Raw genomic sequence first — 13,964 nt, forward strand, 5'->3', positions numbered from 1 at the left:
GTATATTAAATTACTTATAATTACTCATTTTGTGGTCAAAGTAGGGATGACTTCAGAACAAATACATTTTAAGGATTCAGACTTAACTCAGGTAAATAATCCAGGTTTCTGCTTGGCTTTCCAGAGGAAGTTACTGGTTATGTGACTGAATTTTTACATGAAAGTGAGCAAAAATGCTACAATAACAGTTCCATGATATTATGGGTTTGGTTTCACCCATCTGTATGAGTCATTTTACTGGGTGATACATAGAAGCTATTAGCTAATCTACACAGACGTTAAAACCAGCAAGATTTCACACTATGTAACATGGTGGATGGAAATGCCGTCGTAGTAACTGCCGTGCTGTAAGCTGGCATTTTATAACAACAGGTTCTTCCTTGTGTCACTGGTCTTGCATGAAGCTGGAGAAGACAGTGTGGGATATGAACAAGACCTTGTAAGTCAAAAACATATTTCACAGAGTTACCAGTTATGGCAGCTTTAAAGCTTGCTGGCTGGTGGGAATCTCAACAGAAAAGCTTCTGGTAGGCTTGTGCGCAACTGCGTGTGTATCTGTATTTGCATGCATATAACTCAACAGAGACCTCACTCGGGGCTACTGGGCAGGCTCAGGAGTGTCCTAAAACTGTGCATTCGCACTTTATCATATATCTATAGATAAAGATGGAAATTTATCACATATTTTAACAGGCTGTTATGTGTTAGGAACTTCACTGGTCATCTCCATACTTGCAGAGCCTGTAGCAACTCAGACAACACAAAAAGGCTGTTCAGAATTGTAACAAAAAGAGTTGTAAAAGTTTTGCAGAGTTTTTACAGGTGACTGGCCACTTTTTTCTGTTTTCCAGTACTTAATAGGTAAATATTCTTGTTTTGTTAGTTTTACCCTGATGATAAACAACCTATATTGTTCTTAAACTTCTGTTGCATTATGTTGCCACTGCACGTCCCTATTAAAACAGAATAGCAAAGAAAGGTTTTAGTAGGGTTTATAATGTTCTGGTGGAGTTGGACCCTACTATCCCCAAGGTGAGAGCCACCTCTGGTTGCAAAAGGCTTCTGATGTTTTGGGGATTTGTTTACTTTTAATATGGACAGCAAAAAGAAACAAAAAACATAGGACCAATTCTCCTGAATTGAAGCATATATTTTAATAATAGCCAAGAGCTACTTTTTACATGGTCCCCTAACAAAACAAATCATAAGCATCAGAAACTCAGAGATATATAACAGGCCCAGTCCAAAAATAATTAAATGTCCCAAATAATTATTGTCCACTTGACAATTACAGCAGGGGTACAATCTATCAAAGGAACGAAGGGATAATTGAGACAATTTGACAGAAAGTGCTCAGGACAAAAGAGTGCTGGGTCAGACAGACTAAACCATCAGTGTTATAAAGCACCACAGCAGCAAAAACTTCTAAATATAAACATTGCCCATTGCCCTAGAGTAAAAAGTATGGACAGCTTAAAAGACAACAAATTAACCAGTCAAGTCGCATAATGAAACTTGAGAAAGCAAAAGGCTGCCTACAGAGAACTGGGCAGAGAGTTAGCCTTGCATGAGGTCATTCTGAAAAACAGCAAAGATTGAATCTGCCTGATGGAAAGTATTTCATTAATTCACAAGGCAAATGAGAAAAAGAAGATCTTGGCTCTATATAACACAGTATCCGTATTTTAACACCTCACATTTTATGTCTATAAAAGCAAGATTTAATATTGAAGTGATCAAATGATATAGGCAGCCTATCCATTGCATGCACAGTGAAAAGGGGAATTGCAACTAATCCAGCTGCTGGTCTCCACCTCTGCAGCGTCTTCTTCTGGCCCTGTAGTGCAGACCTCGTTTTGCCGCAGGTCCCCAGGAGAGAGCTGCCAGCTCTCACCAGCTCCACTGGGCTGGTGCTCCTGCTGCCTCTAGCCCACGGCTCGCAGCCTCCTCTGGGCACTTTCTAAAGCATCAGTGTTGTGAGAAAAGAGAGAAAAAACAGGAACTCATACACGAAGCTATCCACTACTTCCTCTGTTCTGAACCAGTCTTCACATCCGCGCTTACTGCTCTGATACAACTAGAGCAGATATACTTCAGAAACTCATTCTAATAAAGTATTTCTAATTCATGGCTGTAATCAGGCTTTTCTCACTGACTGAAATTAACTCTTCCCATTGAGGTGACTGAGCTGCACGCGCTCCCTTCGGCACCACGCTCCATTCCTGACACTTCAGGCATAAGTACTAGAGGTGATGTGGTCTGCTGGTTCCCTGAGCTATCCCTAAATACCTCGTGTGACTCTTGTGGGCTTTGCAATCTACCACAACCTCATGTATTTTCTACTTAAGGTGTAGGTAGAGTATGAATTCTTATGAGCATAAAATAAAAAAGTAGGACTATGAATTAATCGGCATTTCTTTATTGCAATCCAGTGTAAAACATTTATCTAGTGCAGTTACTTCTGATCAGTACACCTCTGCTGTTAAATTTGCTACAAATTACATACTACATTGCCACCTAGTGAATGAATTTGGAAATTCAACTAAAATAAAATGGAGTGTGCAGCAGTATTTTTACGATACAGGTATCCTGAAAATTCACATCTCTGGCTCCCTTGTGACAGTCATGCGGTGTGTAAGCAGGTGTTCACGGACCATCTGAATCCTTGTGCCTGTGTGCGCGTTTGTGCATGTGTACATTGCCCTGCCTAATCACAATGCACATATGCATAATTATGAGTCTATTTGCAATATATTCACTTTGATGGACGTAAGTTTTACCCTGTAAAATATATATATGCTGCCACCAATGTCAAGGAAGAATAGAAACCTTACATGGTGCTGTCTGTCATGCTTGTCATCAAACCACCTATGCCTAGGTGACATTAAATCTGATTTGTTCAGAGTGATGAAGCAGTCCAAATCCTGCTTAGATAAAAACGTAGCACTCATCAGACTGTGTTGGTTTACTTGGACTCTGCTACCAACAAGCTGGCCTATCAGAAGATTTGCCATGGTTTCTAAGATAGAGTGGGGGGATAAAAGATCTGTGGTGGAGCTCCTGGACTGACAAATTGCAAGTGGTATCTTGACAACCACCATATGAGCTTTTATGTCATGCTCAAGGCAGTTTAAGGACTGACATGGGACATGGCAATGCCAGACAAGAGTAGACAAGATGAAAATGTGCTGATGAGAGATTATGAAGGCATAAGACAGTGCTGTACTGAAAACTTTTGAATGTACTCAATCACTCTGACTGTCAACAGAGTTGTTTCAGATGACATCTTCCTCACCACCACTTTCCACCAACCAGGCAAGGTCAAGACCTGAGAAATTTAAGGACCAGTTTTTCATTACTTTTTCCTGCAGGAAACATCCAGTTTCTAAGCAAAAGTTGACAAAATGAATTACATGACAGGGATGGCCTGTTTGGAAAACTCTGGATCATTATATCGAAAGACTACTTTAACGCTACAGCTGTTGCCGTATTTTGTGAGTGTGTCTATATAGAAGGATACATCCATACAAAAATACAATTCCTAATAAACATGAAACAAGTGTAAATTATTCATGGCATATATGTCAGCCCAGATTTTTTTTCTAGTATTTTTGAGTTTGTGATTAGGATTTCACATTTTTTGAGTAGTAAAAAGCAAAGTATGCTTCACTATCAGCTGGAAATGGAAGAAGTTCCTTGCAATGGTGTCCTTCATTTTAAGTGGATACGTATGGGCATTAGAGTGCAATTAAGTGGTAACCTATAATTTACAATTTTTTGGCTTCAAAGTCTGTTTGCTTGCATGCATATATATATTTACAATCTTTATTGCTCTCTAGAACAGTACTGGACAACAGAGCCAAATGCAGCTGATCCAGCTGTGTATCTAATTACTAAGTCATTTGCTGATCAAGGGTCATTCTCAGTGGTATACTTCCTCAGCTGGGTTCGTTCTTGTTGGTATAAAATAACCAGAATGCAGTCAAATACATACAGTGTATGGAACCAGATACACTTATATTTCACAAGTTAAACAATGCAAAATGCTGCTTGAAAGTCCACACGCATATCTTACAATGTCGAATGGAGAGGAAGTTCTGTGTCCCATCTGGTTTTCAAGGGAATTTTATTATATCTTTTAGATATATTTTTCAGCTTCTGGGTATTATGTTTATTACATGGATTGATTTGTAATCTGTTTTTCTCCTTGACTGAAACCTGTTTTTATGAGTGAGACACTAAAATAACATGCTTTTTCATCTGCTAGTTCTTATAGACTATAGATAGAATCATAATTTCATACTGTCTGTAGACGAGCAGGAGTCTGTATTTGCTACTTCAAAGCCAAATATGTGCAAAGTTAATGAATGTAAGTTCTTTAAACACAAGCAGAGGCATTGCTTATAACTAATGCTTGTATAATTCTAGGAGTAAATACTAGTCAAAAAAGACACTTTTGTTGGAATATCTTTTAATGAGCAAAAAATAAATTGCAGAAAAAAAACATGCCAAACTTTTAAAATTACAGACTTACTCATTTCACATTATCTGGTCTATTTAATATCCGATTAATATTCTAGATTTTATTTCAAAGTGCAGAACAGACTTAGTGTCTATGTATTTTTATATACTTATGTAGAAATAGAAGTGTCACAGACCATATGACATTATCGCAGTACACACATCACTATGGGGAAATTACAGAAAAAAAATGGAATGATAAAAATACTAACAGCTTAACTTTGAATACATACAAGAAAGAAAACTGAAACTGCTGAGGTGATAAACATTGTAAATTGAATTGACACCAGCCGTTGTTCAAAGGAGGTGAATCCTTTGCCAGAATAATCACCTGAAAGAATGGCCCACCACTATCGTACATCGATGGAGCCATTTTTCACAAAGCACTGGATGGTATTTTTGGTATTAGAAAATAATGCAATCCTTGATTCTGTACACTTTTTTTTTGCAAAGTAAACACAATTCATACATCTGATAGGAAATTATACACTATTAGAATGCATGTTTGATTGGAGCAAACTCTGATAAGAGCAATGAATAAAACATAATACACAATTTTAGAAATCGCTTTAGAGAAAAGTGATGGCACTGTTTCAGTCATAGCTCAGATGACAGCAACCATCTTTGTTCCCATAATGGTTTTACTGATTAAAGTAGCTCCCAGGTGGTACATTACTTAGCCATGATCGTATTTCCAATTCAAGGATTACTGAAATTAATAAATGTGAGAAAAGATTTCTAAACAAATAATAAGACGTATTTTCTCTCGAAGTCTGTAAGTAGTTTCCTCTTAAATATTATTTGCTGAGATAGGCCTTTTGCACAAAATTTCATTAAATGTGTCACATGGATTAAGTCAAAACTTCAAATTCACTGTTTATGGGTAATTCTTACAATTTGAGAAAGAATTTAACAAAATAAATGATATGGAAAAATCAGCCACATTTTGTTCAATTTGTTATAACCCAGGACAAGGGCAACTCCTCAGGATTCCCCATTCCTCCTCCCTGCTGCCATATTCCCAGTAACTTGTGGTTTGATTAAAATACATTAAATGGGTATGTTTTCAAAAACATTTTAGTTGTCATGTGGGGGGTTTTCTGAAGAAACTACGCTTTATCAGTTAATTATGCCCTTTTATCATTACTATTATTTCAATAGCAATGCACGCAATTCTTTAACGGTGTACAAAAGATTGTTAGACATTTTTTGTACTGAGATCATATTGTTTAAAATAGACATAGGAAAGAAAGATATGCACAATAGAAAAGAAAAAATATTTCAAAGAAGTTCATTTAAGATGATGTTGGTAGGTAGAAATGAAGAATACTAGGCTCTTAAGAAGCAGGGTGGACGTACTTCAGTCATCCACACCCCATTCTATATTGCTCCGTTCATTGTGTCTTCTCTAATGTGTGCTGTTCTTCCTTAGTGACTCTCACAGCCACACTAGATCTCAGGTCTTCATTTGTCTTCCCTAGAGATGCTCTGTAGTTGTGCAGGCACTGGTGGATGCCAAGAGACAGAGTCCTCTGAACATACTTACATGTGGGTCTTACTGCCGTGAAAGAGGCAGGGCTGCAGGTTGTTTAGCACATTTCTTAAAAGTAGAAGATGGAGATCTAGAGCCAGTGTGTCCAGATAGCTCTAGATTTAAGTCCAGGCTGTTCAGTATTGAATCATCGAATCATTTAGGTTGGACAAGACCCTTAACATCATTGAGTCCAACCATTAACCTAACACTACCAAGTTCACCGCTAAACCATGTCCCTAAGTGCCACATCAATTAGTTCACTGCTGTCTGTTCAGGGGATTATATTTCAAAGAAACATCTTGAGATTTAAGTCAGATATAAGTTGGTTGTTCAGAAACTAGCCGCAGGCCAGGCCACACTTCCAAAGGGTTTTGGATTCCTACCTCCTATTGTGTCTGTACTTTCACGTAGTTGCTAGTCCGGGAACCTAAGCATGAGTCAGGAGCTTAAAATAGTTTTGTGGATCTAGGCTAGGTCCATGACTCTACTGCAAACTATCATGTATTTCAAATGTCACACGGTATTCCCTCTAAATATAAATTTGTAAATATAAACTGTTTTTTCGCACTACATCTCTGGTAATTCTGCTTACAGGGGAGTCAGACATGATAAATTAGTCCTATTATGTGAAGCAACATCATAAGCATGCAAATCTGGGTGTTTTCTGGTGAGTGAATTGTCAGTATGTATTGGGTTTGCATGGCAAGGTTTTGGTAGCAGGGGGGCTACAGGGGTGGCTTCTGTCAGAAGCTGCTAGAAGCTTCCCCTATGTCCAACAGAGCCAATGCCAGCCGGCTCCAAGACAGACCCGCCACTGGCCAAGGCCGAGCCCATCAGCGATGGTGGTAGTGCCTCTGGGATAACATAGTTAAGAAGGGGGAAAAAAACTGCACAACTGCAGCTGAAGAGAGGAGAATATGTGAGAGACACAGCCCTGCAGACACCAAGGTCAGTGAAGAAGGAGGGGGAGGAGGTGCTGCAGGTGCCGGAGCAGAGATTCCCCTGCAGCCCCTGGTGAAGACCATGGTGAGGCAGGCTGTGCCCCTGCAGCCCATGGAGGTCCACGGTGGAGTAGATATCCACCTGCAGCCCATGGAGGACCCCACGCCGGAGCAGGTGGATGCTGTGACCCCATGGGAAGCCCACGCTGGAGCAGGCTCCTGCCAGGACCTGTGGACCCGTGGAGAGAGGAGCCCATGCTGAGGCAGGTTTGCTGGCAGGACTTGTGACCCCATGGGGGACCCACACTGGAGCAGTCTGTCCCTGAAGGACTGCACCCCATGGAAGGGACCCACGCTGGAGCAGTTTGTGAAGAACTGCAGCCCGTGGGAAGGACTCACGTTGGAGAAGTTCGTGGAGGACTGTCTCCCGTGGGAGGGACCCCACACTGGAGCAGGGAAGGAGTGTGAGGAGTCCTCCCCCTGAGGAGGAAGGAGCGGCAGAGACAAGGCGTGATGAACTGACCACAGCCCCCATTCCCCGTCCCCCTGCACCGCTGAGGGGGAGGAGGTAGAGAAAATCAGGAGTGAAGTTGAGCCCGGGAAGAAGGGAGGGGTAGGGGGAAGGTGTTTTAAGATTTAGTTTTTATTTCTCATCCTACTCTGATTTGGTTGGTAATAAACTAAACTAATTTCCCCAAGTCAAGTCTGTTTTGCCCGTGATGGTAATGGGTGAGTGATCTCTCCCTGCCCTTATCTCGACCCACGAGCCTTTCGCTGTATTTTCTCTCCCCTGTCCAGCTGAGCAGGAGGAGTGATAGAGCAGCTTTGGTGGGCACCTGGCATCCAGCCAGGGTCAGCCCACCACACAGTACAAGGGTTAATCCAAGCAGCAATACACCATCTATTAGTCTTAAAACAGATTTCACTAATACAAGCTAATGGAGTAATTCCAGTAGAATAAGAGACACCCCTACATTTGTATTGCTTGTGATTATGAATTTGAATCTCTAGCTGAAATACAGTCAGCTAGAGCCAGGTACCATATGGTTATCCATACTATAGCTCAACAGATATCCCCCAAGCTGCACAGCTGTCCTTAATATATATGAACACAAAGAACACGTTAGAATATATAATACAACAAATACGGATAAATAGGGGGAAAGCTGTTAACATAGTTCCTCTCAATAAGAAATGTGTAGCATTTACGCACATGTATAGTAAGTGAAAATTCTGGCAGATCCTCTTTACACCCAAATGCAAAAATCATTATTTCTATTTAGAAGCTTGATCATTTTTATCGAGTCACAATACAGGCATCTGGTACCAGAGCAGCTCAAAATTATGACCTGTTTGGATGGAGGTCTGTAAAGTAACACCATAGTTTCAGTATGACATTATCCAGTTTTTCATCAAGTCTTACAGCTCCTTTAAGTAAAGTCTAAGTGATGTTATTGCTATAGTGATTGACAAAGGTCGTCAAATTTCAAATTTTGGAGCAAAACTAGATTAGCTTCTAAATAAGAGTAGCTAGAAGGCTATTGGGAAAATTAACAGATAATAAAGGCACTGGACTTGACCAATTTTAGCAATTTTAGCTCAGTGATGTTTTTGTTTTTAGAAATATTTTAGAAAATGTTTTTCTGAACAGATGTATACAAATGCTTTTATGAAAGTCAAGACAATGTAAAGATGACCACAGAGTATCGTAAATGAACTCAGTAATTGCTGTCTTGCACACCATTAGATGTGTTGTTACAGACTAAGGGAGCTCCAGGTCAGAAGGTTGGATATGTCTCCCTTTTTTCTCAAATGGCCACCTAAGTTAGCTAGCCATGTCCCTGCATGGCACAGAGCTCCAGGCAATTGCCTGGTAGGTAAACTAGCTCTGCTCATCAGGGAGTAGTCATTTACCAGATACTTCTCCAATGAAGCCAATGGGACCATCCACAGCAGTAAGGGTTTAAAAGGTCAGTTTAACTATTATTTATTCACAATCTGAATTTGTATTTATGCTACAAAAGCAATGTAGCCTCCTCTTTCAACGTGACTCTAAAGTCTAAGTCTAAAAAGTAATTGTAAAATCACAACCCTGGAGAGAAGAAAACATAGGAAGATATATATTTTATTGAGATTTATCTAGGGTATGTGATGAGTCTAACTCATCACATTATTCCAAAAGTGAATATCAAAGATGACAGCAAATGCATGAAACAACTCCTTTCTTTCAAGTAAAGGCTTCTAGAATTTGAGAAACATTTATATAGAATGAAAACACAAAATCTGAAGCAAAATTTTGCTGTTGTTTCAATCTACACAGTCTCCTTTGCATTCTGTGATGTTGCACTGGTGTGACCAGGAAACATTGAGATTATTATACTCAAATAATCAGAATAAATCCTTGCAAAGTAAGTAAATTCAGACTCACACCTGCTGCTTAACTGTTGGCTTGCCCCCTTGTCTCTAGGCATCATATCCTATGATTTCATCAGTACAGAAGGTCAATTTCTGGCACAAAAATGAACTTAAAAATGTAGTGGTAGCTCATAGCTTCGTATTTCTGTGCTTTGCATCTCAGCCATTTCATCTTAAAATATAGTTGGTAAAATGCTATTAAGAGGGTTTTTGTTCGAGATTCTAGTTTGTCAGTCTGAAGCCAAAAAGATGTATTTCCCACTTAATAACCCCTGTGGTTAGTATGAGAGTCCAGTGGAACTTGCAAAGGACAGTAATTGAATGGTTGGTACATTGCTGAAACAGATTCTCAAAACGACTTTGACCCGATTTGTACACTTCTTCAGTGGTTTAGAAATACTGCAGAGCTGTGGATACATCCAGTTGAGACATCATGGAGTAGGAACTAGCTTTTTACCACTTCTCAGCCCTATTTTTAAAACCTGTCTTCAAAGTTTTTCAACCATCTCTACACTGAACACTATGGGGCTGTGATACCTCAGCAAGCTTTACGTGGTTGGACTCGAGTACAAGACACAGAAGCCAGTATAAAACAAGGGGCTTGGTTTGCACAGACTAACTATACATGGAGAAACACGGAATGACATCCGCGTGTCCTAACAAAGACTACAGAGAAAACAAATTGGGCAGAGCACTATGCACAGACATCACGCAATTTTCTTTTCAAAGTTGGGGTTTACACACTGTAAATTACCTCCCAAAGCAATTATTTATTACTTTGGGGTGTTCTAACCATGAAAATATCACAGTGCTGCATGTGTCAATATGCCCTCTAGTCTTAGATAATCGTAACTCAGTGAGGATCCTGTTTAAAAGTCTTGGTAGGCATACTTAAACCACATGAAATAGATGTAGACACTGTATGTTGCCATATTTCTAAAATAATATTTGTATAATACAAGTTTCTGGTTACCTTCCTTTCAACATTGAAAACTTTAAGTATGCTCATTTAACAATGTCAAGATAACTTTCAGACTTGGGGGAAGCAAACAATAACTTGCTGTATTTGTCCAACAACTTTATTATTGCCATTGATCACATTTATGAAGAAACCATAAAGTTACAAGGAGTTGTAATAAAGAAAGCAGTTCCAACAATGTAAAGTGGTCCATTACATGTTCCATATGACAACTTTATTACTGCAGTGGACCAGTATAGCAATTACGAATAGGAAATATATTACATATAACGTGTTTTGAGACAGAATGCTACAATAGGCCAAAATAATACTGTTTCTGTGACATGTAATAATTATTTTGAGGTTACAAAGTAAGAAAGCAAGCTACTGTAACTTAGCAATCTGATTTTAAAAAAGTGGTAACAACAGCAAATTTAGCAATGGAAACTTGACTATTATTGTCTAGTTATTATTTAGTTAGTATGGCTGCTTGGTTATTATAATTAGCATCTGTATTTTTTCTCATTATATATCTATTAATGCTCATCAATGTATTGTCAAGGATCAAGGCGTGCTAAGCTAGGACACACTGGTGCTATATGCTGTACAAACTTAAAATGAAATGACAATCCATACCCAAAAGACCTGACAGTACAAGTAAAAGAGAACACGTAACACATGAGAAAAGATTGTTGGGGAAGACATGAAAACATGACAACAGTATGGAAAGTATCTGGATAATCATGTGATTCAGATGTTACGCATTTTGACAGACCTCACACAGATGCTGAGTTTTATGGAGGATTCCGGTGAGGATAACTAAGTAGCTTTGAAAATGTTTATAGATAGCTCTTCTCAGGCATGAGAGAGAGCATAAGGGTCTTTCCTAGAAGATTTAAGAGGTGGAGACATTCACCATGAATAAATCTTTTCATCCTTTCCAGTGTCGTTCAGTAAATGAGAGAACATATGTGTCATAAGAGGCCATGAAAGGGATCGAAAGAGAAAAAAAAGAATTTTAAAACCTGAGAGTACAGTGCTTCCACAAATCTACTCAAAATAGAAAACCACAACACAGGGTCATTTAAGAATGCATTTTAATTAGAAGCATAATGGATTCAAAATCCCAGGTGTCAAAAAAAATGACACTTAGGTAAGTTTCCATAGCAAATGCTAATCAGTTGATTATTTTTATTAAGAAAATTATTCTCAGATTTGCTTTTCGTGTGTTTGTGTATGTTAATATTAGAAAGTGTAAGTAAAATCAAGATAAAAATGTAAACAAATTAGAGATATAACTACAATACTTCATTAGATTTCAAAGCACACTTACAGAAAGTTTGAGACAGCAAAAAGGAGCTAGGCATGCATTTTTGAACAGATGGTGCTAGATAAGGTCACACAGATATAATTGAGGTCAGAATTTGGCCACTGTAGGAACAGACACTCTCAGGGAGAGAGGTGAACTTCCTCCTGTGTTTTTCATTAATTACTCAGTGCCATTCAGTCACAGTGTTGTCTGTTGTAGATCCTCTCAGTAATCCCTTGTCCATACAAGTCTTTCTCTAGAATATTCTTTCAATATTATGTATTTGAAGAAAAATTCTGTTTGTGGAAACATTGATTTGCTTTTTAGCTGCAGAGACAAAAGTCTACCAGTCTCAGCATTTATCTTAGCTACAGTCTCTAAGAGAACAGTAAGTATCGGGGAGCAAACAGACTAAGGTACAGCTTCACTGCTGATGTAGGAAGAACTGATATAAAACAGCAGCTAATTTTTATGAAAATACTAACAAGTTTTAAATTCAAAGACCAATTCTAAAATACTTTATATCAGAGACAGAAGGCAAATCAAGAGCCTGGATGGATGTAGCAGAACTAACTTGCAGAGTTGTCTTGTACAGATACTGCTCAAATTCTCCTCAGCTTTCAGCATGTAAACCCAGAGTTTTTTACCAGTTTCTCGACCTTGCTGTTGATTTTACACACTGTATCTGAGAGCAGTGTTTGCTTTGTGAGTTTTTTCACACTTAGCATAAAAATATATTATATTAAATAACATTATATACAGTAAAGCATGGATTCATTATTGCATTTACTTCTAGAAGGAAGTCATTCACATGAATACCAGTTAGAAAGCATACCACAGAAATCGAACCAACTGAGTTTCTACATGGGCCTCAAAACATAATGTTATGCTGTTTCAAGTTGTACAAAATATTCTCTCCACAGCTGTGCAGTCTCAGCCTGCAGATGCAACCATCACAGTCAATATTTTTATGTGAATGACACCCATATCAAAGTGTTTTTCTTTCATAATGGTCCATTTTTTCTGGCTAAAAGAAAACAATATTTGAAAAATATCATTAATGTATCAATTTTAGAAACATGTTTGATTCTGTTTTCCTTTTCACTTGTTACTAAATTACTTTCCTGAAAACACTTTCCTCTTTTTTCCTTCAGTTAACATTAATTCAGATCTGTATTTTGGCCCTTTTCCCTTCCCCAACAGCTTTACACAGAAATACGTGACAGAAATAAGAACAGTAATATCAGAAATAAATCAGCTAAGAGTATTTACCTGAGTAAAGGTTTCTCTAGACTACTTGTGGTTTTGCTTTTGGGAGCTGGCTGAAACCAAGGCCATACTATTACTAAAGTCAAACTCAATACTGTATTTTATTATTTTGTGACTTCTGTAATAAAGGATAATACATTTCTTTTGTGACAACCATTTAATTCCAAAGACTGTGAACGGTTTTGTTATAATAAAAATAATATTGCTTCAGGCTTTTTAAATCAGCTTGGGTACACTTACAATTTATGCATGCCTACAAGCTTGAGCTTGTCACACATGAGGTCCAAGTATCTCCTCTTACTACAAATACAAGACCAGTGACACTGCTGGTAAAGTGTAATTGAGTTTGGCCCATCATATATTGAAAAGGAGTAATGAGAATGAGCTTAAAAAGTAAAAAAAAAAAAAAAAATTATATTTTATATCCAATTCCTCTGGTAGAAGCAGAAGCTACCTTTTTTCTCGTCATTCAGAAATAATAGCTGGCTGATGATCGTAATCAGCCCTGAACACAAATTGGTGCATTACGCTGACAGCAGGCAAGCCTACAGACCTGAAAACAGTGAGACTACTACACCAACGTGTCAAATGGCTTTAAACTATTGCTAATGGTTTATAATGAAAAGCTTGAAAGGCAGGGGCAGAATTAAGAAATTACTTGTTATGTGTTTTATGATTTCTATAAAGCAAGGCTTTTTACAAATTCTTCTGTAAGCTATTCGCTGTAGTAGATCCCAAAATGCACCCTTTGCAGAAACGTCTCTGTGCCATTAAGACACTTTTGACAAAAACATACATGTTAACAAGACAGCACCTAAAGACACTGCATGTGAATCTCATGGGCATACATGGAGACTGCTTTTGAATACGTTTTATCTGGTGTGCCCCCACCCCACAGCCACAGGGCCAGCCTGGCTCAGGGTCTCTGCTGGCGCTCACCACACAGCCCCGTCCCCACCACTGCCGCCCATCTCTGACACTCCAGCACCAGTAATTTCATCAACAGATTGTGACCGC

This window comes from Mycteria americana, chromosome 4 (assembly GCF_035582795.1).
Source record: "Mycteria americana isolate JAX WOST 10 ecotype Jacksonville Zoo and Gardens chromosome 4, USCA_MyAme_1.0, whole genome shotgun sequence".
Classification (NCBI taxonomy): domain Eukaryota; kingdom Metazoa; phylum Chordata; class Aves; order Ciconiiformes; family Ciconiidae; genus Mycteria; species Mycteria americana.